The 27,576-nt window shown below is 43.6% G+C and overlaps 1 pseudogene; it reads right to left on the bottom strand.

Moving 5' to 3' along the window:
* Positions 1–100: 100 nt before the first annotated feature.
* Positions 101–26,979, bottom strand: LOC110504207 (annotated as a pseudogene).
* Positions 26,980–27,576: the final 597 nt, after the last annotated feature.

Raw genomic sequence — 27,576 nt, 5'->3', positions numbered from 1 at the left:
TAAGACAAATAAATGTTCCTTGATGTATAATGTTATCATTTTTCAGATGCATTACTGAAAATAGGGTCCAAGACAAAGTTTTGACAAGGGCAGCCTCGTCTTGAGTTAGAAATATTAGGACATACGAGATGTAATGGTACAGAGTGCATACAACACTAGATAAATATCCAAAGGGATTTGAAATAACATTCTATGAACAAACAGATACCTTCTGGCACAGAAGGCCCTTTCCTGTTACGTGTGTGCTTGCATGTCAGTATGCTGAGGTGACAAATTTAACTTGGCTGTCAGGTCACTGAACTAAAGCTAGCACCATACCGTGACTAAGTCAGATTCATTTATACAAAAGAAAAGGAGTTCCATTCCTTGAATATCAATGATTTATATCCCAAAATTATAGTGTAGTTATACTTTCCAAACACCTAACACAGCAATAGCAAAGCTGAATAAAAAGAAAAACCCAGGACATGAGAAGCATGGTAGGACCATGTGCAAAATGATCCAAATATATACCACAATTATCAAACGAGAATGTCCTCCCTGAGGATTCCAGAAGAAGAAAATATTGTAAAACATAAATAAGGGGAGTCAAGGTGAAAACAGCAGCATGCTGTGCTTCTGGTTGCTGCTTTAGAATGGCCTCACATGTTGAGCAGTGTGACGGGGTGTAGCTGGAACAGGACCCCTTTGTTCTTTCCATCTTCTGACTGGGATCCACCTGCACACAAACACCACGCACACACTCAATATACACTGAACACTAGAAATTATAGTTAAGTATGGGCCTTACTTTCTTTTTAAAGTCAGGACTGATTTGATTGAAGTGGGGAAAACTAACATTACACCATGAATTCAAGCCATACCTGGTTCCATTTATTTGGTTCCTCATAGTACACAGGAACAAGGTCTTCCCGAGGGGGTGACTTAGTAAATAACCTGACGAGGCGTTCGCTGCAGTCCTCCTGCAGGCTGTTGATCCTGCCAGGCCCCAGGTGCAGAGGACCGTTGGGCCCCTCACACACCAGACGGTTGATGGCACCACGCAAAGCATTGATCTGATCCAACAAACAAAAAAACACTGGTTGTGTGTGGAAAGTTGAATTGATTTGAATGGACTGACGCAGGAACTACAAGGGTGTTAGCTACCTCTGTGATGTCCTCTACATCGAATTTGACATCAAAGGCGAGCTCTGTGTCATGTTCAGGCAGGACAGCCTCCTGAGACTGGACGTTCCACCCCAGACCACAGAGGGCACCAGTGTAGCTGGTCCTCTCCTTGTTGGTGCTGCAGAGAACAGGCAAGGTTACATTACAGACCTGTAGAACTTAATGTATGATTTCAAGTGAATATTGCAACATTATTTATGTTATCACTTAGCCCCCTAGAGTACGTGTGGAAATATAATAAGCAAAAAAATAAAAGCTGTCAGTTTAAGCTAGAGATGTGTTTTTTTCGCATGAGGCTGTGTCTCTATCCACCGATGTCGCCCTTCCGCATCTGCAGTGAAGGGTGGCAGAGCTAGAGCCGTGTTTGTCAGACCATGAGACATCCCATCTACAGTGAAGGGTGGCAGAGCTAGAGCCGTGTTTGTCAGACCATGAGACATCCCATCTGCAGTGAAGGGTGGCAGAGCTAGAGCCGTGTTTGTCAGACCATGAGACATCCAAAAATTGGTCTTCTCACGAAAACAGCTGTAGTGTCCGAACGGTTTGCCAAACAGTTTATATAAACTTAGGTAGGTGTGGTCTCACGGTAATTGAACTTTAATTAACAAACACGTTTAGTATCTCCACGCATACAAGCCGCTGATGCGTGCCTTTGGAACATCAATTTACACAAAAAAAAAAGTATAAATCAATTCAATATACACCATCACAATAAACCCATTATTTATTTTAGCCATGTCTAAAGACACATTATGAAAAACAGAATATAAGTTGGTCTACTGTATGTTATCTGGCAATGCTCCATGCTAGATTTAGAGTTATTAGGCAACTTTAGTTGTGAATGATATAAACCTTAGAATGTCTTGAATAAAAACATAAGGGCTGCATGGTGTGACTGTAGGCTGTTGATGATTTGAGAAAATTGAAAAGCTTACCATGCCTCAGGCTGCACAGCTGTTCCCTCATCAAATAATCATATTTTCACCCATCAGACTATTGTCAATTTAATCTAGTCTTTACTAATATGTCAAATTTGTTTCCATTTAGAATGGACCATTATCAAATGGGCAGGAACAGCGGCAGGGGGGAAAAGCCATCATCATCTCTATGAACTCCAATTGAGCTTTTCCCGCCTGTCCTTTTTTCCCAATGATGCCTGGTAGGCTACTTTGGTTTTATAGTGGTGCTTATTATGAGCAGCTGAGAAATAAATACAATTTATTTTACTCCACGCATTAACCACTGTTTGAGGAGAATGCTGACATTCTGCCCAAACCCTGTATGCCATGGGCTCTCCAAACGTGTTCCTGCAGCTACCCAGTTGTTAAATTTGGGGAAACCAAGTGAAATCTGTTCGGGAACAGCAATAGTAAAACGCTTTCGCAACTAAACATATTTCACTAAACTGTTGACGCCCCCTCTGAACGCTCGAGAAATAAATAAAGGAGAGATGAGATGGAAACGCAAGGTGGTGAGATTCTGTATAGCTTAAAAGGTAATGTGTCAACCAATTAATTATGAAAATATATATTTTTAAATATTTCACTTGGCTATTCGAAAATCAAATTCAATATAATTGTAGGCTAACTGTAAGTCACCGTGCACAATCAATGAACCAACAGCATCGCCTACAACTATACGTTCTCTTCCAGATTCGTCGATAGAAGTTTTGGAGAGTAGCATAAGGCTGTGGTGTAAAGAACTTAAGTAAAAATACTTGAAAGTACTACTTGGGGTATCTGTACTTAAAGTTAAAAATACCAATAGCAAGTAAATAATGTACTTTGTACATTTTCCCTGACAATGAAAAGTATCAAGAGAACATCTGGCAGACTCACTAAACACACATGCTATGTTTGTAAATGACGTCTGAGTGTTGGAGTGTTCCTCTGGCAACAAAACAAAAACAAGAAAATGGTGCCACCCGGTTTAATTTCTGTAAGGAATTTGAAATGATTTATACTTTTAATACTTAGGTATATTTAAAACCAAATACTTTTTTACTTTTACTTCCTTAATATTTTACTGGGTGACTTTCAATTTAGTCATTTTCTATTAAGATATCTTTCCTTTTACTCAAGAATGACAATTGGGTACTTCTTACACCATTGGCATAAGCTAACCAGTCCATCCAGTATGAATAATAACAGACTATCTTCTGTATTCCACCCCTACCTTTTCGCAACACAAATGATTGGCTCAAACTCCACAAATTAACTTTCAACAAGGCAGAACTGTTAATTGAAATGCATTCGAGGTGACTACCTCATAAAGCTGATTGAGAGTGTGCAAAGCTGTCATTAAGGCAAAGGGTGGCTACTTTGAAGAATCTCAAATATATTTTGATTTGTTTAACACTTTTTTGGTTACTACATGATTCCAAATGTGTTACTTCATAGTTGATGTCTTCACTATTATTCTACAGTAGAAAATAGTAAAACATAAAAACCCTGGAATGAGTAAGTGTATCTGTGTGTGTATATACACACACACACTGCTCAAAAAAATAAAGGGAACACTAAAATAACACATCCTAGATCTGAATGAATGAAATATTCTTATTAAATACTTTTTTCTTTACATAGTTGAATGTGCTGACAACAAAATCACACAAAAATGATCAATGGAAATCAAATGTATCAACCCATGGAGGTCTGGATTTGGAGTCACACTCAAAATTAAAGTGGAAAACCACACTACAGGCTGATCCAATTTGATGTAATGTCCTTAAAACAAGTAAAAATGAGGCTCAGTAGTGTGTGTGGCCTTCCTGTGCCTGTATGACCTCCCTACAATGCCTGGGCATGCTCCTGATGAGGTGGTGGATGGTCTCCTGAGGGATCTCCTCCCAGACCTGGACTAAAGCATCCGCCAACTCCTGGACAGTCTGTGGTGCAACGTGGCGTTGGTGGATGGAGCGAGACATGATGTCCCAGATGTGCTCAATTGGATTCAGGTCTGGGGAACGGGCGGGCCAGTCCATAGCATCAATGCCTTCCTCTTGCAGGAACTGCTGACACACTCCAGCCACATGAGGTCTAGCATTGTCTTGCATTAGGAGGAACCCAGGGCCAACCGAACCAGCATATGGTCCCACAAGGGGTCTGAGGATCTCATCTCGGTACCTAATGGCAGTCAGGCTACCTCTGGCGAGCACATGGAGGGCTGTGCGGCCCCCCAAAGAAATGCCACCCCACTCCATGACTGACCCACCGCCAAACCGGTCATGCTGGAGGATGTTGCAGGCAGCAGAACGTTCTCCACGGCGTCTCCAGACTCTGTCACGTGCTCAGTGTGAACCTGCTTTCATCTGTGAAGAGCACAGGGCGCCAGTGGCGAATTTGCCAATCTTGGTGTTCTCTGGCAAATGTCAAACGTCCTGATCGGTGTTGGGCTGTAAGCACAACCCCCACATGGACGTTGGGCCCTCATACCACCCTTATGGAGTCTGTTTCTGACCGTTTGAGCAGACACATGCACATTTGTGGCCTGCTGGTGGTCATTTTGCAGGGCTCTGGCAGTGTTCCTCCTGCTCCTCCTTGCACAAAGGCGGAGGTAGCGGTCCTGCTGCTGGGTTGTTGCCCTCCTACGGCCTCCTCCACGTCTCCTGATGTACTGGCCTGTCTCCTGGTAGAGCCTCCATGCTCTGGACACTACGCTGACAGACACAGCAAACCTTCTTGCCACAGCTCGCATTGATGTGCCATCCTGGATGAGCTGCACTACCTGAGCCACTTGTGTGGGTTGTAGACTCCGTCTCATGCTACCACTAGAGTGAAAGCACCGCCAGCATTCAAAAGTGACCAAAACATCAGCCAGGAAGCATAGGAACTGAGAAGTGGTCTGTGGTCACCACCTGCAGAACCACTCCTTTATTGGGGGTGTCTTGCTAAATACCTATCATTTCCACCTGTTGTCTATTCCATTTGCACAACAGCATGTGCAATTTATTGTCAGTGTTGCTTCCTAAGTGGACAGTTTGATTTCACAGAAGTGTGATTGACTTGGAGTTACATTGTGTTGTTTAAGTGTTCCCTTTATTTTTTTGAGCAGTGTATATATCTTTTTTTTAATATACCTTAAGGTGTCCTAAAATTCTAAACCAAATAGCTAAATTATCCTTGTTATGATCGTCTTAAAACAATTCCACGTCAGCTTGGTAGAACCCCAATCATTTCACATTCCCTATAGGGCCTTAGGGTACGGTTCTCTGATAGGCAATTTGATCAAATGTGAATGTGGTGAGGAGCATACTATCTCCAAGCAGACTGACCGTAGCTCTATGACAGGGCGGAAGTGCATGGTGATGAGAGCAGGCAGGCCGTGGATGTGAGGCATCAGCGTAGTCTCCTTCAGTAGAATGCATGCGCCTAGAGCAGCACACACACGCATCTTACTGTTATAACAAAGTCAATGTCTGGTAGGGTCTCACCCTTATTCTAGAGCCCTCAAATTCAAGTGTAGACCACTGAGGACTGTCATTCAACGCCACTGAGTTGATGCTGTCCTTTTCTATGCGCACTCACCTGTAAGGAGTTGACATTAGCACTGTCACCAGAAGTGGGCCAAACTATAACCTGATCTGGGTGACACGGACTAACCTGTAGTGGCTGACATTGCAAAAGCTGTGGAAGTTGACTTTGTGGGGCTGGATGGGCCATGCACAGGAACCAGTTGGGAACAGCATCAGCAACACTTACTTACAAATCAGCAGTAAGACTCAAATGGGCATTCTGTAGCCACTAACATTCATACACATTTATGTTCGGAGTCTTTCTATAAACTAGGACACCAGTATTTCCTACACTGAACACCTTGTTACAGCTGTTGATAAGTCTGATAATAATCAGAACCCCCCTGCCATTACATTAAGGGGGGTTCATAGCTACAGTCATGTGAAAAAGTGCATCCCCTGGAAATTGTTTTTATTTTTTTGTAAATATTTGGACAGATGGATATGTAATCTTCACTTCAACATTATTGAGAGATAAAGGTCACATAATATAACAAATTAAACTGAATGCAAATTATAGTCTATCATTTAATCATAAAAAAAAAAACAATTAAAAAAAAAAGGAACAGAAATGGAATTCCATAGTGCGGAAAAATAAGTACACCCCTAGTTCAATAGCTGGTGTTGTCCTCTTTGGCTGAAATATCTTAATGTAGCCGTTTCTTTTAACTGCCTATCAGTCTCTTATATCAACTGGGAGGATTTTTTTTATCCCACTCTTTTTTAAAAAGGTACTGCTTCAACTGTGTCATGTTGGAGGGATTTCTTGCATGCACAACCCATATCAAGTCCCCCCACAGCATTGACAGGATTGAGATCTTGGCTTTAACTCGGCCATTCCATAACCATTTCTTATTTTTGCACCATTCTGTTGTAGCTTTGCTTGTGTGTTATGGATCATTGTCCTGTTGCAAGATCCATGTTTGGTTCAGCTTTAGCTTTTTGACAGATGGCCTCACATTCTCCTCAAGAATTATCTGGTACAATATGGAATTCATGGTTGACTAAATGAAGGCAAGCTGTCCCTCAGGCAGCAAAGCAGCCACAAACAATAACGCCAACCATGCTTTACAGTCAGTATGAGGTTCTTCTGTTCAAAGGCCGTTTCATTTTCGCCTGGCATTGCGACAAACTCCACCTTTGACTCATCTGTCCAGAGCACATTGTTCCAGTAGTTTTAGTCTTTACTCAGGTGTTGTCTGGCAAACGTCAGTCGTGTCTTGATATTATTTTTTTGAGATTAGAGGCTTCTTCCTTCCTGACCTCCCACGTAGGCCAAGTATGTGCAGTCTCTGACAGTTGACTCATGCACTTCGATATTGATTGTGGCAAGAGAGGCCTGTAGATCCCTTGATGTTACCCTGGGGTTCTTAGAGACTTCTATGAGCATCTTTTGGTCAGATCTTGGGCTGAATTTGGTTCGATGACCTGATTGCCAGTGGTCTGGAATTTTCTCCATTTGTAGATGATCCGTCGGACAGTGGAACGATGTACTTCGAATTGCTTGGAAATGGATTTGTAACCCCTCACAGACTCACGGGCATCAATAATCTTTCGTCTGAGGGTCTCCAAGGTATTTTGATCTTTGCATGACGTGTTACCACACACCCATATGGTTAAGGCGGCGCACAATTGGCCCAGCGTCATCCGGGTTAGGGTTTAGCCGGGGTAGGCCGTCATTGTAAATAAGAATTTGCCTAGTTAAGTAAAAGGTTAAATTAAAAAAATAAAGACCAAACCAGACAATGTTTCAAAACTTTATGGAAGGCTGGACCCTCGCAAGGTACTCTAATGATTTCCTAACCATTTGCACCTGTTTTGGTGCACCGGATCCTAACTTTAGGTGATGGTAAAGGTCTTTTTTTCTGCATAAGGAAATTGCATTTGTTTATTTTAATTGCATAACATTTTAAAAGTAAAACATTGTGTGTGATGTGTTCAATTGAGTTACCTTTATCAATGAATGTGGTTGGAATTTTGCAAAAATATCCATGTGTCCAGATACGTAAAAAATCTATTAAAATACACTTTCCAAAGGGTGGGTATACTTTTTCACAATAAAATTCACAAATTGATTTAAAAACTGTGTTTAACACTATCATGGTTGGCATCTAGTTGGGTTTGTCCAACATCGTGTGATGTCTTTGCATTTATGGTATTGTAAGTTGTTATCATATATTAAGCATTCATCAATTAAATGAGACATTGAAATTGAACAGTGTACAAATCCTGGATCTAGCTGTTGGACAGTTTTTTGTATAGATCTCAAAAATTCAGTGTAACACTGTGTCTCCTTATGTTACACGGTGTGAAAACAGTTCAAGGGCATACAAACCCAAAATGGGGAACCAGGCCCAGTCAATCAATTAGTTTTTCCCCACAAAAGGGCTTTATTACAGATAGAAATCCCGCCCCCCGCCACGATTCCACAGGTAAAGATGCCAGATGTAGAGGTCCTGGGCTGGCGTGGTTACACATGGTCTGCGGTTTGGAGGCCGGTTGGACATAATGCCAAATTAACTAAAAACCAACGTTGGAGGGGGCTTATGGTAGAGAAATTAACTTTCAATTATCTAGCAACAGCTCTGGTGGACATTCCTGCAGTCAACTTGCCAGTTGCACGCTCCCTAGAAACTTGAGACATCTGTGGCATTGTGTTGTGTGACAAAACTACACATTTTTTAGTGGGCTTTTATTGTCCCCAGCACAAGGTGCACCTGTGTAATGATCATGCTGTTTAATCAGCTTCTTGTTATGCCACACCTGGGATGTAAACAAATTTGTGCGCAAAATTTGAGAGAAATAAGCTTTTTGTGCATATGGGTTCTATATTAGGCCCTATATGTACAATTATATAAATTATATAATTGTATAACATTGGTGTCCTTGAAAATTACAATGAAGTGCTTGAAGAAGTCCCTGGAAGTCCTTGAATTTGACATACATTCTTTAAGCAGGGGTCATACAGACATTGTATGTTGTTGTATAGGTGGAGATATGGGCTAATTTGCATATATTCACTTTAATTCCTCTAAGTACCATTCAGAAATGTTTTGCCCAATGTTACACATTGGCCCCATTATTTATAGAAAGACCCTTATACGTGTTAAATAACAGGAACAATTAATTAATTAATTAAATACATTTTAAAAAATCACCAGATACCTATTGTATCCCAGGAATTCCTGACAGGAAGGTGTGGCCCTGGCCCACTAATACACTGTAGAACCAAATTTACACCAGCTCACATGCTACCAAAATGCCAATGACGCCATCTTGTGGTGAACTAACACCGTCTGGTTGAACCAGACAGGCAGTCTATTGAACACAACCTAGGAAATGTGAGTTAGCCGTTTGGCCAGTGTTCTTGCCTTGCTCTTCAGAAAGGACCGGCTGGTCTTGGAGAAGGACTGGAGCAGGCTGTCGATGAGCTGTTTCTCTTTCTCCTTGTTGGTCTTCCAGGAGCTGCTGGTAGCGTTGGGGGTGAAGGTTCCGTCCTGCAAGTCTTTATACAGAGACATCAGCACCTCGTGGCTCTGCTGCAAGACACAACGACACAGCACTGTCAGGGCCACAGCCTCTCTGTGTTTATACTGCTGGACAGCTAGGACACACTGAATGATATTTGTTTATAGCCAAGCCTTACAAGAATACAACAATTGAACAATTCCCCATTAGCACAACTTTCCAAAAAGATACATGGCAGTTGATTCTGCAGTGAAGACAGAAAGCTGGTCTGTGTTTCTTAAGGTACCTTGGACTCAAAGCTCTCTTCGGTCTTAATGGCGTGTCCCTCCTGTATCATGATATCAGCCACACTGGAGGTGACCGTGTCGGTGTTGATGAGCAGCTCCACGTGCATGACGCCGCATGACCCACGTGCATGACGCCGTGCAGCCGCGCACGCAACACTGGGCTGATGGATGCATCCCCGAGATACGAAACTCCTGGGCCTGAGTAGGACACAGTCACACCAGAATACAGGCACATTTTATCTGGTTAGGGTGTGGCCAAAATAGGGTGGATCAGGAAGATACAGTAGGTTTACTATATAGACTTTGTAGCTGTACCTGCAATGGGTGGGCCATGATATCAGCAGGTAGCTCCCTCAGACAGCTGCATGACACCAGGGTGGTGTTTCCGTAGTCCAAAAAGAACACCTGGTACATTCAAAACACATACTTTACATGGTTCATCCACTATAACAGCAACTATAATTAACCTGTATTTAAGTGTATGAAAGGGAGTCATTGTGTGTGCCAGTAAGCTTGGAGAGCATGTGATTGTACCTCCACAGAGCTGCCGCGGACGTGCAGGATCTTGGCACGGTAGTAGAGGCCCTGCTCGTCGCCCTCAGAGAAAGGTGCCAGGCACAGTAGGTTGGGGTAGAGAGAGACAGGAACTGGACACAGCTCACGAGAATTCATCTCAGCTGTCAGATAGCGCTGCTTCTCCATGCTGGCCTCGCCTGCCTGGAAGCCCCAGAAGTGGCCCACCTCCACCACCTAGGGAGCCAAGATGAAGGGGGCATGCTCGGTTACCACCTCCACTGTAGACTGTACATAACGAACATGGAGGGTATGTGATCACCTAAACTCAGTTACTCTAGATATAATCTTCACCACATTACTCATTTACACAAATAACTCAAAGAAATGTGACTGAAAAAGGAGTTTCAGCCTGATTACCAACTTCTGTAATGTTGACCACGAGCTTGTCTGGGTCGATGGTACTGCTCAGCACCCCCACTGGGTAGACCGAGTTGTCCTGGAAGTCCACATTCACCCTGCAAACCACAGAACTGGATAGAATGAGTGATGAAAAAAAAACCTGGAGGATCCCTCCAAGGGGGAACACAGTGCAAGTGTAACAGTCAGTCACTGAGCTGCATCAGTGACACAAATCATCTATGAGACTGACCCAACTGTAACTCACTCTCATGACAGCCCAGTCTCTAAATATGTGTAAGGAGAAGGGGGGCGGGGTCTAGCTCGGCCTAAATCTTCCCTCTAAGAGGCTGTGTGATGGCTGTGGAGTGTTAACCATAGTGCCAGCACGTCAGGTTACATCAAGGCCCAGTGTGGAGGGGTGCAGCCTGTGGGTGGCTGCAGGGCCCACTTCCCCCAAACAGCCACTGACAGGACACCTCCACCCCCCTGAAGAGGTACCTGGCCCTGAGCCAGAGCTGGCATTAGCTAGACATCTACTGACCGCAAAACACATTTATCTTGAGAAGTTGGGGTAAGATGCTTCACCCATGCAGAAAACTGTATTTTGTAGCATATGAGTGTCATGTTCTGTCCTGTTCCTGTTCTTTCTCTTCACCCTGTCTCCCTCTGCTGGTCGTATTAGGTTACCTTTTCTTCCCCTCTTTCCCCCAGCTGTTCCTTGTCTTCTCTAACTACCTCGTTCACCCCTTTTCCCACCTGTTCCCTTTTTCCCTCTGATTAGGTCTCTATATCTCTCTCTGTTTCTGCTTCTGTCTTTGTCGGATTCTCGTTTGTGTTTCTCATGCCTGAACCAGACTATCGTCGTGTTTGCTGCAACCTTGTCCTGTCCTGTCGGAATCTGCCTGTTCATCTAACCTTGTCCTGTCCTGTCGGAATCTGCCTGTCCATCTGAGCCTACGTGTGTTTCGTCATTAAAGAAACTCTGTTTTGTTAATTCGCTTTTGGGTCCTCATTCACGCACCTGACAATGAGAGGGTTAAAACTACACCTCCTAGCAGAGTATTATTAGTGTGAGAAGGATGTATAGGCGTTCTACCGAGCGTATCTCATGTGGCAGACGGTCCTGCTCCCAGCGTGGGACTCCACTTTGTCACTGGGGTGCACAAACAGGCCCAGAGGATGCCTCTGGTGGGCCAGGAGGAGGGCCAGTGACACCTCAGGGAGCACCCCTGACCCCCGGGTAGTCATCCGGTAGAACTCCACATGCACCCTGAACGAACAAACAAATGTTCATCTTACCAATGAACTATGGGTATGCTGTTAGACCATTTAGGTCAAAACATCTAAGAAGTATTTATCTATGAAACATGATGAGTTATGGTCTATATAGTCAAGGTTTCATCTATTAGTTTGTTACCGGGATCCATCAAAGGCTATGGACTTGACCTGGCCACACTGGCGGAACAGGGACTGCAGCTGCTTATAGTACAGGAAACTATAGGGGGGCAGGTTCCTCACCTGAGACCAAACAGTCAAAGAGCCGGTCAGTGGGCTAGCATTCACAAGATACAACACGGTTCATGTATAGGAATCTGATGAATCGGGGGTAAAGGCATCATACTAGCACTGTTGTTTTGGGATCATGGCCAGACAGGTCTTTGGAGGCCAGCTCTTCATCCATTTCCCTTTGGGCAAAGTAGTTGGGGTAGTAGGCACCAGCGATAACCACCTGAGAAAAAGAAATATGAGATTCTATCAAATAGACAAGGCCAGAGTCTGTGTAGAAGGGCTAGGTACACAAGGTGAAATTAGTGTCATAACAATACTTATAAAGTAGTTCATAACGCAGGTTCAAATCAGTAAGGTTGGTCTGAATGGAGAGCTCACTATTTCATTCAGTAAGCACAATATAATTGACATTGCTTCCTCTATGGGCACAGCAAGAATTTACATCTGATGTTTACAATGTTCTCATGTCGCTTTTCCTCCTTTACTATTAATTAGCCACGTGCAGAACATCAGTCACCTATTACCCTATGGCCAATAAGCACTGCTGAATAATGCAATTTTACCACACTTTCTAATTAATCAATGGGCATACCTGTGCAATCATCAATCTGCTCTCTTCTCACCAATATTGTGATGTATTTCAATGAAGGCTTACTCTATTCAGTTAAGCCTTCCCTCAATTGAATAGAGATAAGTTGGAAGTAAGGTGTAGAGCTCCAGAATGCTTGCATGTGCCTCGTCTCACCTGCAAGATGAATCTCTGCTTGTGGAGGCTGGAGTAGTCCATGGGCAATGGGTTCTCAATCACATGCATGTTGAACTGGGACGTCCTCTTCTTCAGGTCCTCATAGAGCTCGGCCACCTGGGGGGGTCACAGAGTCGGGGTCAGGTGGTCAGAAATTAGGGACAACTGGTGTGTGTTTCGTGAGATGCTCATCTCTATACCTCTCTGATCCTCCTGATCTGGATGCAGTTCTCCTTGCCCCACTCCAGCTCATCCTGGGAGGAAGAACACACACACACCTTGTCTGATGTCTTTAGGCACCTCCTTTATTACATAGGCTTCTATGTATTATCCATGTTGGAAGTTAATTTATGTAACATAACGATCTAAATGCTCTCACTTTTGGATGCCTCAACTGTCCCTTGTTTCTGGACGTGTGCCAAGCCTTGAATGCGTTGACAAAAGCAATGGAATCCCTCGGCACACCGTGTGCAAAGGACAGCTTGCGCCTAAATATTCAAACATTTAAGAGAAGACAGGGACAAGTGTTATAGCTAGCACTGTGGTGGTAATTTAATAACTGACTTATGGATGAAGACTCATGAAAATAAAATAATGTTCAAAACCTTCTAAATAGGACTACATTCATTATTTTTACTAACTGTATTTTCTTGTAAACTTGACCTAATAGTGGGAGTGTTAAATAATGATAAGCAGTTGTTTTGCTATATTAGTCTATTCAACATCTCCTCGTCTTTCCAACTGTCCTTCGATGCTGGAGCAGCTAATCCGGCTAGATGTGTGGGGGTGTAGAGAGCTATAGGCTATGGCACTTCAGTAAAAAAATATATATATAACAAAAATTTGATGTGTAAACTTTTTTTATACAACGAACGTTTACATTGCTTGTAAGTAAAATAAATACATTGGTATTTAAAAAAAAAAAGGTTGGATGTGTCTGAGGCTTATAGCCTTACGCGCTAATGATGTGTCAAATGGACAATGTCCCAATCCTCTCCAACCTGGCATGGTATAAATTGATCCGGAATCTTCTCTTTATTTATAGACTAATCAACGCTGATCAGGCCCAGTCCTGGACGATATGCCACCGTAGGCGAGACAAAGAAAAATGAATTATGCCCTCCTACCCCCGCAAATTAGAATAGCAGCCTAGGCTATATAGCATCAGCCTACAATGCACTTTTACGAATGCCCATGTGGTAGCCTACCATATGTAGAACAGGCAATTTACTGTTAAACCCTGTCATTTGGTTACATTAATTTCTGTTAATGCATGCATTACTTAGTAATTTACCATTCTCGGCGTGGAAATGCTGTTTGTAGAGTTCACAACCTGCTACACTTATAGTTTATTTCATCCCATCATTTACACGCTCCATGTGAGCATGTGTCTGGTTTCCCTGTCCTGTTAATGTTTATGGTGCACGCCTGAGCACGAATAGGTACCTGGCCTGCTTCTCGTAAATGTATGAAAGTGCCCAGCTGAGCTTGTCATTTTTTCTTCACCTCACACAGTAAGTTAAATTATAATAGTTCCTCAGTTTTTGAAAAATATTTTTAAACTCGACAATCAGCATTGCTGATAAATAGGCTATGGACATGCGGTGTGTGTGTATTTGTTTTCATATTCATACTATAGCATAGCTGTCCCTTTCATATTTCCATTTCAGTTCCTTATAGCCCAAGGTAGGCCTAGGTTTTTTAATAAATTTTAAGGAAACTATATATATTTGCTTGTGTCTGACATATGCTGGTGGCTTTGATTTGACGGGTGCTTTTACAAGGGTGGGCATGTAGCTTTATTTTGATTCCGTTAATTCTGTGTCAATACGAAAATGCTACAGATTCTCTCCAACCTGGCATTTCTTAATTGATATTTAATAACCTGGGGGGAAAAAATGAAATGCCATGGTAATAACGAAGTGTAATGGCTTGTTTAAAATAGGTTTTATTAAGAAGCATTTGCATGTAAACAAGCAAACAGAACTGTAACCTACCCTTTTCTGACCCTCCCTAATGGTTGTTGGTGACTGTACATTGGCCTAAGCAAAACACAACAGTCCTGAGCCATGGTATATTGGCCATATATCACAAACCGGAGTTGCCTTATTGCTGTTATAAAACAGGTTATCAACATCTGATATACAATGGCTGTCAGGGCTCAAACCACCCAGTTTATAAGTGCAATTATATATTTTTTGCTGAATGAGAGAAAATGCATACATTTTAATGTGCCGACTCACCTGTAGCCTGCCAGCTGTTGTAGGGAGGGCATGGCAAAGAAGCTCTTCAGAGACAGGGAGGCAGCTGAGAGAGAGACACACACACGTCGTTGTTGACCAAACACACAAAGCAAAAACCCAAACCCCACTGACCTATGATGAAGCACTCCTCCAGACAGCCAAAGACGTGTCCGAGTACGATCATCTTCCCCAGGTGCAGGTCCACAGGCAGGTTAGCCAGCATCCGACCCAGGAACGTCAGCTCTCCATCAAAACGCTTCTGGCCCTGCCCATTGTTCCCCAGGGACAGTGCGCCCATCTACACCACAAACACGTCATGACGATTCTCTTTCCTTCAAATGATAACTGACTGCAAGAATGCTTAGTGTCACACATTACACACTGATTCACAGTCAAAATGTCTCTATCCATCAATCCTTCCAGCCAAAGAGACCTGACTGTCCTCTCTGCTACCGCACGGCAAGCGGTACCGATGCACCATGTCTACAACTAACAGGGCCCTGAACAGCTTCCACCCCCAAGCCATAAAGACTGCTAAATACAGTGGACAAAAATATATAAAATGCAGCATGCAACAATTTCAACCATTTTACTGAGTTACTGTTCATATAAGTAAATTAGTCAACTGAAGAAAAAAAAATTAGGCCAGAATCTATGGGTTTCACATGACTGGGGAGCCAGGCCCAGCCAATCAGAATCCCCACAAAGGTCCTGGGCTGGCGTGTTTACATGTGGTCTGTGGTTGTGATGCCGGTTGGATATACTGCTAAAATCTCTAAAACAACGGAGGCAGCTTATGTTAGAGAAATGAACATTCAATTCTCTGGCAACAGCTCTGGTGGACATTCCTGAAAGTCAGCATGTCAATTGCACACCCCTTCAAAACATCTGTGGCAATGTGTTGTGTGACAGAACTGCACATGTAATGATCATGCTGTTTAATCATGTTTTTGATATGCCACACTTGTCAGGTTTATCTTGGCAAAGAAGAAATTATCACCAACAGGGATGCAAACAAAATAAGCTTTTTGTGCATAATATACAGAGCATTACTGGAATCTTTTAAATTTAGCTCATGAAACATGGGAACAACACTTTACATGTTGGATTCCTATTTTTGTTCAGTATACAGCGCATTAGGAAAGTATTCAGGCCCCTCGTCTTTTTCCATGTTGTTGTGTGACAGGCTTATTCTAAAATTGATTAAAATGTTAGTTTTCCTCATCAATCTACACACAATACACCATAATGACAAAAAAATAAATAATTGTTTGCAAATTTGTAAAAAAAATAATTTAATATTACATTTACATAAGCATTCAGACCATTTACTCAGTACTTTGTTGGAGCTCCTTCGGCAGCGATTACAGCCTCGAGTCTTATTTTTATTTGACCCCTTTTTCGTGGTATCCAATTGGTAGTTTACGGTCTTGTCCCATCGCTACAACTCCCGTACGGACTCGGGAGAGGCGAAGGTAGAGAGATGTGCGTGCTCCGAAACACAACCCAGCCAAGCCGCGCTGCTTCATGACACAATGCCCGCTTAACCCGGAAGCTAGCCGCACCAATGTGTCAGAGGAAACACTGTACACCTGGCGAGCATGTCAGCCTGCATTGCGCCCGGTCCCCCACAGGAGTCACTAGTGCGCGAATTGACAAGGACATCCCTGCTGGCCAATCCCTCCCCTAACCTGGATGACGCTGGGCCAATTGTGCGCCGCCCCCTTGGGTTTCCCGGCCTCGACAGAGTCCGGACTCGAACCAGGATCTCTGGTGGCACAGCTAGCACTGCGACACAATCCTTTCTCTGAGCTCTACAGACAATTCCTTCGACCTCATGGCTTGGTTTTTTCTCTGGCATGCATTGTCAACTGTAGGACCCTGAATTTACCACATGGGGACTCCAATCAAGTTGTAGAAACATCTCAAGGATGATCAATGGAAACCGGATGCACCGGAGCTCAATTTCAAGTCTCATAGCAAAAGGGTCTGAATACCTTTTATTTACAAAAGTATATGTTTTTTATTTTTAATAAATTAGCAAAAAAAAAAATTCTACAAGCTGTTTCCACTTTGTCATTATAGGGTATTGTGTGTAGATTACTGAGGATATGTTTTTATTTTATCCATTTTAGAATAAGGCTGTAATGTACCAAAATGTAGAAAAAGTCAAGGGGTCCAAATACTTTCCAAAAGCACTGTAGTTAGTTAAAATAGTTAGTCCGGGTGGCTATCTGCATGAACCTTTTTGTGTCAACTCTTGACTCATCACATTCGCTGCTGCTACCGTTTATTATCTACCTGTAGCCTAGTTACTTTATCCCTACCTATATGTACATATCTACCTCATACCCCTGCACATCTATTCAGTACTGGTACCCCATGTATATAGCCAAGTTATCATTGCTCATTGTGTATTTCTTCCTTGTGTTAATATTTTTCTATTTGTTGGGAAGGGCCCATAAATAAGCATTTCACTGTTAGTCTACACCTGTTGTTTAGGAAACATGTGATAAATATGTTATTTGAAGAGCCCATCCACAGCACGCACAAACCCCCCCAAAATCACACCTGACAACCACACTCACAAACACCACTGACAGAGCTAATGCTAGCTGACGCAGAGGTCCTGATACAGCAGAACCAACGTTAGGAAATCATTGCAACATCACAAACACACAGTGACAGAACTGGGATTTCAGCACCGCTGTATCTATACTGAACAAAAATATAGAAACGCAACATGCAAAGTGTTGGTCCTATGTTCTCAAATTTGTTTACATCCCTGTGTGAGTATTTCTCCTTTGCCAAGATGATCCATCTGACAGGTGTGGCATATCAAGAATCTGATCAAACAGAATGATCATTACACAGGTGCACCTTGTGCTGGGGACAAAAGGCCACTAAAATGTGCAGTTACACAACACAATGCAACAGATGTCTCAAGTTGAGGGGGCGTGCAATTGGCATGCTGACTGCAGGAATGACCACCATTGCAGTAATGTTCATTTCTCTACCCTAAGCCGCCTCGAACGCCATTTTAAAGAATTTGGCAGTACGTCCAACCCGGCTTCACAAACACAGACCATGTGTAATCACGCTAGCCCAGGACCTCCACCTGTAGGATCTGTCTGAGACCAGCCACCTGGACAGCTGATGAAACTGTGGGTTTGCACAGCCCAAAGAATTTCTGCACAAACTGTCAGAAACAGTCTCAGGGAAGCTAATCTGCGTGCTTGTTGTCTTGACCTGACTGCAGTTCGGTGTTGTAACTGACTTCAGTGGGAAAATGCTCACCGTCGATGGCCAATGGCACGCTGGAGAAGTGTGCTCTTCATGGATGAATCCAGGTTTCAACTATACCGGGCAGATGGCAGACAACGTGTATTGCTTTGTGTGGGCAAGCAGTTGACTGCCGTCAACGTTGTGAACAGAGTGCCCCATGGTGGTGGTGTAGCTTACCACCATGGGGCACCATTACGGTAAGCCACAGACAACAAACAATTGCATTTATCGCAGAGACACAGTGACAAGATCATGGGGCCTATTGCCGAGTCATTCATCCGCCGCCATCACCTCATGTTTCAGCATGATAATGCACGGTCCCATGTCGCAAGGATCTGTACACAATTCCTGGAAGCTGAAAATGTTCCAGTTTTTCCATGGCCTGCATACATTTATGGGATGCTCAATGATCGATGTGTACGACAGCATGTTCCAGTTCCTGCCAATATCCAGTAACTTCGCACAGCCATTGAAGAGGAGTGAGAACATTCCACAGGCCACAATCAACAGCCTGATCAACTTTGCGAAGGAGATGTGTCGTGCTGCATGAGGCAAATGGTGGCCACGCCAGACTGGTTTTCTGATCCAGGCCCCTACCTTTTTTAAGAGATATGTGACCAACAGATGCATCTCTCTATTCCCAGTCATGTGACATCCATAGATTAGGATCTAATGAATGTATTTAAATTGACTGATTCCCTTATGTGAACTGTAACTCAGTAAAATCTCAGAAGTTGTTGCACGTTGTATATTTTAGTTTTTTAAAATCTCTCCATAAGTACAGGAATCCAATTCCATCAATGTCTGTTTGGGATAAGGATGTCAGCAGGTCCACAGTGAGGTACCTCTTTGAGCTGAAGCACAGTCCTCTCGATGTCGTTGAGGTTGGGGGGTGAGAGGGCAGTGGAGAGGAGGGAGCGGGGGTCCCCCATGTCCAGTAGCTTCACCTTGAGCATGATGTTGGCCAGGGGGGCACGCTGGGAAAAGTACAAAAATATCCTAGTTACTGTCAGAATAAACTAGCAGCTTTATAGGTCTAGTTGAGTAGCCTGCCTAGTCTTTCAGTAATCACAACCGGTGCATAACCGCTCCCTGCCTGAGAGGGAGAGAGGATTCACAAATCCTCATTGGGAATTTTATTATTGAATTGGAATATCAATTGCTCTCTTGAAATGGAATTGCCTCCCTGATGGCCAGTCTGAGGTGGAACTGCATAGTACTGTACCTCTGCGCTGGTTGCAGTTGGTCTTGGAGGCCCAGGTGAGGCGGAGGGACTGGTAACTGGTCTCTTTGTCACAGACCATGTGACGCGCCAGACAGAAATCAATCACTGTCAACAGGAATACATCAAATTCAGACACAGAGTGAATACAGTATGCAGTACATACAGTGCCTTGCGAAAGTATTCGGCCCCCTTGAACTTTGCGACCTTTTGCCACATTTCAGGCTTCAAACATAAAGATATAAAACTGTATTTTTTTGTGAAGAATCAACAACAAGTGGGACACAATCATGAAGTGGAACGACCTTTATTGGATATTTCAAACTTTTTTAACAAATCAAAAACTGAAAAATTGGGCGTGCAAAATTATTCAGCCCCTTTACTTTCAGTGCAGCAAACTCTCTCCAGAAGTTCAGTGAGGATCTCTGAATGATCCAATGTTGACCTAAATGACTAATGATGATAAATACAATCCACCTGTGTGTAATCAAGTCTCCGTATAAATGCACCTGCACTGTGATAGTCTCAGAGGTCCGTTAAAAGCGCAGAGAGCATCATGAAGAACAAGGAACACACCAGGCAGGTCCGAGATACTGTTGTGAAGAAGTTTAAAGCCGGATTTGGATACAAAAATATTTCCCAAGCTTTAAACATCCCAAGGAGCACTGTGCAAGCGATAATATTGAAATGGAAGGAGTATCAGACCACTGCAAATCTACCAAGACCTTGCCGTCCCTCTAAACTTTCAGCTCATAAAAGGAGAAGACTGATCAGAGATGCAGCCAAGAGGCCCATGATCAGGCCCCCTTGAACTTCGCGACCTTTTGCCACATTTCAGGCTTCAAACATAAAGATATAAAACTGTATTTTTTTGTGAAGAAGCAACAACAAGTGGGACACAATCATGAAGTGGAACGACATTTATTGGATATTTCAAACTTTTTTAACAAATCAAAAACTGAAATTGGGCGTGCAAAATTATTCAGCCCCCTTAAGTTAATACTTTGTAGCGCCACCTTTTGCTGCGATTACAGCTGTAAGTCGCTTGGGGTATGTCTATCAGTTTTGCACATCGAGAGACTGAATTTTTTTCCCATTCCTCCTTGCAAAACAGCTCGAGCTCAGTGAGGTTGGATGGAGAGCATTTGTGAACAGCAGTTTTCAGTTCTTTCCACAGATTCTCGATTGGATTCAGGTCTGGACTTTGACTTGGCCATTCTAACACCTGGATATGTTTATTTTTGAACCATTCCATTGTAGATTTTGCTTTATGTTTTGGATCATTGTCTTGTTGGAAGACAAATCTTCGTCCCAGTCTCAGGTCTTTTGCAGACTCCATCAGGTTTTCTTCCAGAATGGTCCTGTATTTGGCTCCATCCATATTCCCATCAATTTTAACCATCTTCCCTGTCCCTGCTGAAGAAAAGCAGGCCCAAACCATGATGCTGCCACCACCATGTTTGACAGTGGGGATGGTGTGTTCAGCTGTGTTGCTTTTACGCCAAACATAACGTTTTGCATTGTTGCCAAAAAGTTCCATTTTGGTTTCATCTGACCAGAGCACCTTCTTCCACATGTTTGGTGTGTCTCCCAGGTGGCTTGTGGCAAACTTTTAAACAACACTTTATGGATATCTTTAAGAAATGGTTTTCTTCTTGCCACTCTTCCATAAAGGCCAGATTTGTTCAATATACGACTGATTGTTCTCCTATTGACAGAGTCTCCCACCTCAGCTGTAGATCTCTGCAGTTCATCCAGAGTGATCATGGGCCTCTTGGCCATTAACTCTGATCAGTCTTCTCCTTGTATGAGCTGAAAGTTTAGAGGGACGGCCAGGTCTTGGTAGATTTGCAGTGGTCTGATACTCCTTCCATTTCAATATTATCGCTTGCACAGTGCTCCTTGGGATGTTTAAAGCTTGGGAAATCTTTTTGTATCCAAATCCGGCTTTAAACTTCTTCACAACAGTATCTCGGACCTGCCTGGTGTGTTCCTTGTTCTTCATGATGCTCTCTGCGCTTTTAACGAACCTCTGAGACTATCACAGTGCAGGTGCATTTATACGGAGACTTGATTACACACAGGTGGATTGTATTTATCATCATTAGTCATTTAGGTCAACATTGGATCATTCAGAGATCCTCACTGAACTTCTGGAGAGAGTTTGCTGCACTGAAAGTAAAGGGGCTGAATAATTTTGCACGCCCAATTTTTCAGTTTTTGATTTGTTAAAAAAGTTTGAAATATTCAATAAATGTCGTTCCACTTCATGATTGTGTCCCACTTGTTGATTCTTCACAAAAAAATACAGTTTTATATCTTTATGTTTGAAGCCTGAAATGTGGCAAAAGGTCGCAAAGTTCAAGGGGGCTGAATACGCAAAGAATGTCTGTAAACATTATGAAAAAGGCCCCCCTGAGTGGCACAGTGGTCTAAGGCACTGCATAGCAGTGCTAGCTGTGCCACCAGAGAACCTGGTTCGAGTCCAGGCTCGGTCAAAGCCGCACAATTGCGGTGTACTGTGTTTCGGTGTACTGTGTACCGCACATTAGTGCGGCTGGCTTCCGGGTTAAGCGGGCGTTGTCAAGAAGCAGTGCGGCTTGGCTGGGTTGTTTCAAAGCACGCACGGCCGTCGTCGGTACGTGAGTTGCAGCGATGGGACAGGACTGTAACTACCAATTGGATACCACGAAATTGGTAAAATAAAATAAAATAATAATATAAACTCAGCAAAAAGAGAAACATCCCCTTTTCAGGACCCTGTCTTTCAAAGATAATTCGTAAAAATCAAAATAACTTCACAGGTCTTCATTGTAAAGGGTTTAAACACTGTTTCCCATGCTTGTTCAATGAACCATAAACAATTAATGAACATGCACCTGTGGAACGGTCGTTAAGACACTAACATCTTACAAACGGTAGGCAATTAAGGTCAAAGTTATGAAAACTTAGGACACCTAGAGGCCTTTCTACTGACTCTGAAAAACTAAACGAAAGATGCCCAGGGTCCCTGCTCATCTGCATGAACGTGCCTCAGGCATGCTGCAAGGAGGCATGAGGACTGCCATGTCCGTACTGTGAGATGCCTAAGACGGCACTACAGGGAGACAGGATGGACAGCTGATCATCCTCGCTGTGGCAGACCACGTGTAACAACACCTGTACAGGATCGGTACATCCGAACATCACAACTGCAGGACAGGTACAAGATGGCAACAACAACTGCTCCTCACTGACGAGTCGCGGTTTTGTCTCACCAGGGGTGATGGTCGGATTCGCGTTTATCGTCAAAGGAATGAGCGTTACACCGAGGCCTGTACTCTGGAGCGGGATCGATTTGGAGGTGGAGGGTCCGTCATGGTCTGGGGCGGTGTGTAACAACATCATCGGACTGAGCTTATTGTCATTGGAGGCAATCTCAACGTTGTGCGTCACAGGGAAGACATCCTCCTCCCTCATGTGGTACCCTTCCTGCAGGCTCATCCTGACATGACCCTCCAGCATGACAATGCCACCAGCCATACTGCTCGTTCTGTGTGTGATTTCCTGCAAGACAGGAATGTCAGTGTTCTGCCATGGCCAGTGAAGAGCCCGGATCTCAATCCATATTGAGCATGTCTGGGACCTGTTGGATTGGAGGGTGAGGGCTTGAGCCATTCCCCACATAAATGTCTGGGAACTTGCAGGTGCCTTGGTTGAAGAGTGGGGTAACATCTCACAGCAAGAACTGGCAAAGCTGGTGCAGTCCATGAGGAGGAGATACACTACAGTACTTAATGCAGCTGGTGGCAACACCAGATACTGACTTACTTATGACTCCCCCTTTGTCAGGGACACATTATTCCATTTCTGTTAGTCACATGTCTATGGAACTTGTTCAGTTTATGTCTCAGTTGTTGAATCTTGTGTAAATATTTGTATGAACATAACATGTTCGCTGAAAATAAACCCAGTTGACAGTGAGAGGACGTTTCTTTGTTGAGTTTATATAGTTTATATATAAACATTATGAAAAAGAAAGCACCCACCATATTTGACATCTGGGACTGTAACAGAGCTCTCTGCAATGTTGGTGGAGAGGATGATCTGTGGAGACAGACAGAACATTAAAAAACAGAGCTAGAAGTCCTATTCAGTAGAGTGGTGTGATAGTTACCTTCCTGTACCCTGGGACAGGCACCAGAAACACCCCGTTCTGCTCCTCCAGAGTGACAGAGGAGTGGAGAGGGTACACCTGCAGTCTGAAACATACACCATAACAACACCATAACAGCACCATCAAGTTTCTAGTAAGTGCCGGACACACACACAACCTACCATAGTCATGCCCCAGAGACGTAACCAATGAACGTCAGACACACAACACCCACCTCTTGCGCACCAGCTTAGACAAGGCCTCTTGCATGTAGTGGATCTCACCCAGACCAGGAAGGAACACCAGCACACTGCCCCGGTCTGGCAGAGACAGGCGTCCCTACCGCTCAGTGCTGCTGTTGAGATACACACAATGGGATAACTATAGGACAACTATAGGACATCTAAAATCAACAGTAACTAATAAATAGTGAACAAATTCTTAATTTATCAAGCAAGATAAGATGAAGAGTACTGCTGCTTGAACCCTAACCTCTGATCTTTGGCCTCCAGCTCATCAAAGCTCTGGATAAGGCTGACAGCCACGTTGTACATCTCCTCAGTGATGTAAGGTTCATCTAGATGGTGGGTATCCACCTGATAGATAATACACAGACAGTGTTAGGTTAGTCTAAACTGTGAGTACCAGCTACATCCACAGACGAGGCTTGATGCTACCCCGCCCACCCTGTGAGGAATCAGGCTGCAGAGGTCATCCAGGTAGAACTCCTCAACGGCGTAGGGAGCCCCCTCCACCTCAAACACATAGGCTGGGTTCATCTGGCTGCGGATAGGCGTGCCAAAGTACTCTGCAAACTCCCTGCAGTTGATGGTGGCTGACATGAGGATGACCTGCATAAAGAGGGAAGGGAGGCGTTGTGTGTCTGTTTAGTCAGTACGGTTTAGGATCACATGGTGGTGAGTGCTGAGAAGCGTGGGCTCACCTTGATGTAACGAGAGTTGGAATGGAGGAGCTTCCTCACAACCAACAGGAGAAAGTCCAACTCCTCCGTCCGCTCATGGACCTGAAATACACAGAACCACCCTGCTTACCTACTGGCTCATCCACTGCCAAGGCAAGACTTTACTCACCACACGCTAGTTTGATGTTACTGGGTACTAAGATACACTGAACACCAGATAGGACAACATTATTAGCGGTCTAGTCATCTGTAGACGACTTTGAAATTACGGCCAGTCTGTCTCAACAGGAAAGTGAGTCTTGGTTACCTCATCTATAAAGATGTGGGAGTACCAGTTTCTGCAGCAGCACCCCAGTGGTCATGTAGAGGAGTCTGGTGTGTTCAGTGGCCATCTTCTCTAGGCCCACCTGAAACAAACCAACAAACATAATGGCTAAGTGGCAAGTGTACATTCACACACAAGCACATAAACACATCCATGTAGGTCAAGAGGAAAGGTGAAGTCTAAAGGCAGACGTGAGGATGCTACATCTGTCGCTTCCATCTGTGACATCAAACAATCATTACCCAGAGCACTGTCTCACCACACAACGTGACTCTCTATCAGACAAATGACCTGTCCTAACAACCACCTCCCCCCCCCCAGGGAAGATGCCCTCATGTTCTGCTACTCAACTCAAAGTACAAATTCCCTTACGGCTTGACTTTCATAAAACTCTCAGAGAAACTAAAGATCGAGAGAGAAGGCACAGTAAATATCCACTACAATCCCCCTAGGACAGACAGAGCCAAAGCTAAGAGAACTGGATAAAAGCAGCCCTCCTTGTTAGTACTGACAGGGGAAGGTCACTGTGAAAGTGGAAACTCTCCATACATCCTCAAGGCCTGGAACCCATCAGTTTCTCCAGCTCTCCACTGGAACCATTACACTGGTAGGAACCTATCAATTGAATAATAATCATTATATGGTAGTACATGAATGGTATAAATAACAATGTATAGCTCCCACAAGGTGCAGAGTATGAGTACTTGGCTACCATTATCTTCTAGTGTCTCCTACAGCTCTGCTTCACCCCTTCATCTTTCATTAGTTCACACTCTCCACTATACTGTGACCTCCCATCTATATTTATTCTGACAAGCTTTCAAGCCCTTAGGTGTTCATCAGGTCAGCCCATCACTGTATCACTCCTCAATCACTGTCTTGCTAGCAGTGACATCACCCCTGCTGCAGTCCACAGCAGAGCAGACAGAGGCGAGGAGCAGGGAGTTATAATTAGACTGTCTCTTGTTTCAGAGCTGGACACAATGCAACCAGACAGCCTGGAAACAGCCCAGCATGGAATCCTGTCCACCCCACTCCTTCCACTCCTCTCTCTGTTAGAGAAACGTCAAGTGGGCTTTTTGTACAGCGCTTCATCGAGAGATAATAGTATCGCTAGAGGTGCTAAACTCAGTCCACTGCCCCTTGTTATGCAACCTGAACTCTGAATTCTTGTTTCTTGCATCTTTTTCTCTCTTCTTTCCACCAAGGGATGTGTATGGTGTGCATGGTAATGTGTTTTTTGGGGTATAGATATCAAAATTGTATAATTAACAAGGTGTGAGTGAGTGTGGTGTGAATTCTTCACTAACCTGGTATCCCACCAGACTACCCAGGGTGCACTTGCGCTCTCTGGCAACCCATCGGGCAATGCTGCTGGCGCCTATTTTGCGAGGCTGGGTAACCGTGAGGTTACAGGGGGCATTCTTCTTGCTGTAGTAGTCCAGGATGAACTGAGGCAGCTGGGTAGTCTTCCCACTGCCTGTGGCTCCACGAATGATCACCACAGAGTTGTTCTCAATCAGAGAGATGAGCTAGAAATACACAAACACATATCAAACACAACAGAGGAGAGAACATTATATTTGCCATTTTAAAGCTGAAAATCAAAATATGATTCAACAACCTAAATTATAGTTTATAATAAAAAGTATTCTAATCTGTTTATGTTCAGCCACAAAAACATCCAAAACATTCAGATTCTGCTCTTGCTGGACAATAAATGTGAATCTGAGTAGGAAATGAAAGTCTGAAACACAGATATTTTCAATAATGGCCCTACTCCATCAGACTGTTACTTGAAAGCATGTGATGACAGTCACAGTGAGTTAGGGTCCCTGCTCTTGTTGCGCCTATGGCTCCATCAGATAGAATCAGTGTTCATCTGAAGCACAGTAAAACCTTGAATGGAGTTACGACCTGAGGAACTGTTGCCAATGACCATCTCTGTTCAAGTCTATGACCTGAAAAGGTCTGAAATGGCAGAAGTACCTAAAGCGTGTGTGGCTACTAAAGTATTTTACCTCCTGTCTATTCTTTGTGATGGGCAAGCTGGGGTAGTCATAACTGGCCAATGGGGTTGGAGGCGCACCTAGAGTTAGAGAGAAACACAAAAAGGTTTGCTCATTGACTTTCTTAATTGTCGGGGAAAAAAGGAATCCAATTGAAAGCCAAATGAATTAGAAAGGTATATCAATGTGTAACTCACTCGCAGAAAAGTCAGGCTTTCCTGTCTTGTTCCTCATTCCCCCATGTTCACTCTTTGGGCTGACCTGCTGTTGGGGAGCTTTTACAGGGCTAGAGAGAAACACAGATTCTCAGGTAAATCAAAAGATTGTGCACTGAAATGTCAGACTGTCAACTAATGTCAATTCCATGACTCTTTGCTCTGGCGAAACAAGAGAAAACTGCTGTATGGTGTTTCAGTCCAGCCACCCAATCCTTTTAGAAAACCAAACTTATCAGCATTTAAGCGTCAAGGAGAGACAATGCAGTTCTGTAAGTCCATGTACACTCTTACAAAAAAGGATTCCAAAAGGGTTCTTCGGCTTTCCCCATACAATAACCCTTTTTAGTTCTAGATACAACCCTTTTTGGTTCCAGGTAGAACCCTCTGTGGAAAGGGTTCTATATGGAACCCAAAAGGGCTCTTTCTACTTGGAACCAAAAAAAGGGTTCTTCAAGGACAGCCGAAGAACCCTTAGGTTCTAGATACACCACTACACTCTTAGAAAAAGAGGTGTAATCAAAACTAGGTGAAACAAAGCTCCCCTCGTTGCACTCATATTAGGCAGCCGCATCCTAGTAGTGATAATGTGGCTTTTTCACTGAGTAAATAATGT

Source organism: Oncorhynchus mykiss, chromosome 25, assembly GCF_013265735.2.
Source record: "Oncorhynchus mykiss isolate Arlee chromosome 25, USDA_OmykA_1.1, whole genome shotgun sequence".
Taxonomy (NCBI): domain Eukaryota; kingdom Metazoa; phylum Chordata; class Actinopteri; order Salmoniformes; family Salmonidae; genus Oncorhynchus; species Oncorhynchus mykiss.
Note: the sequence above shows the minus strand (reverse complement) of the source record. Positions and strands in the feature narration are given on the sequence as shown.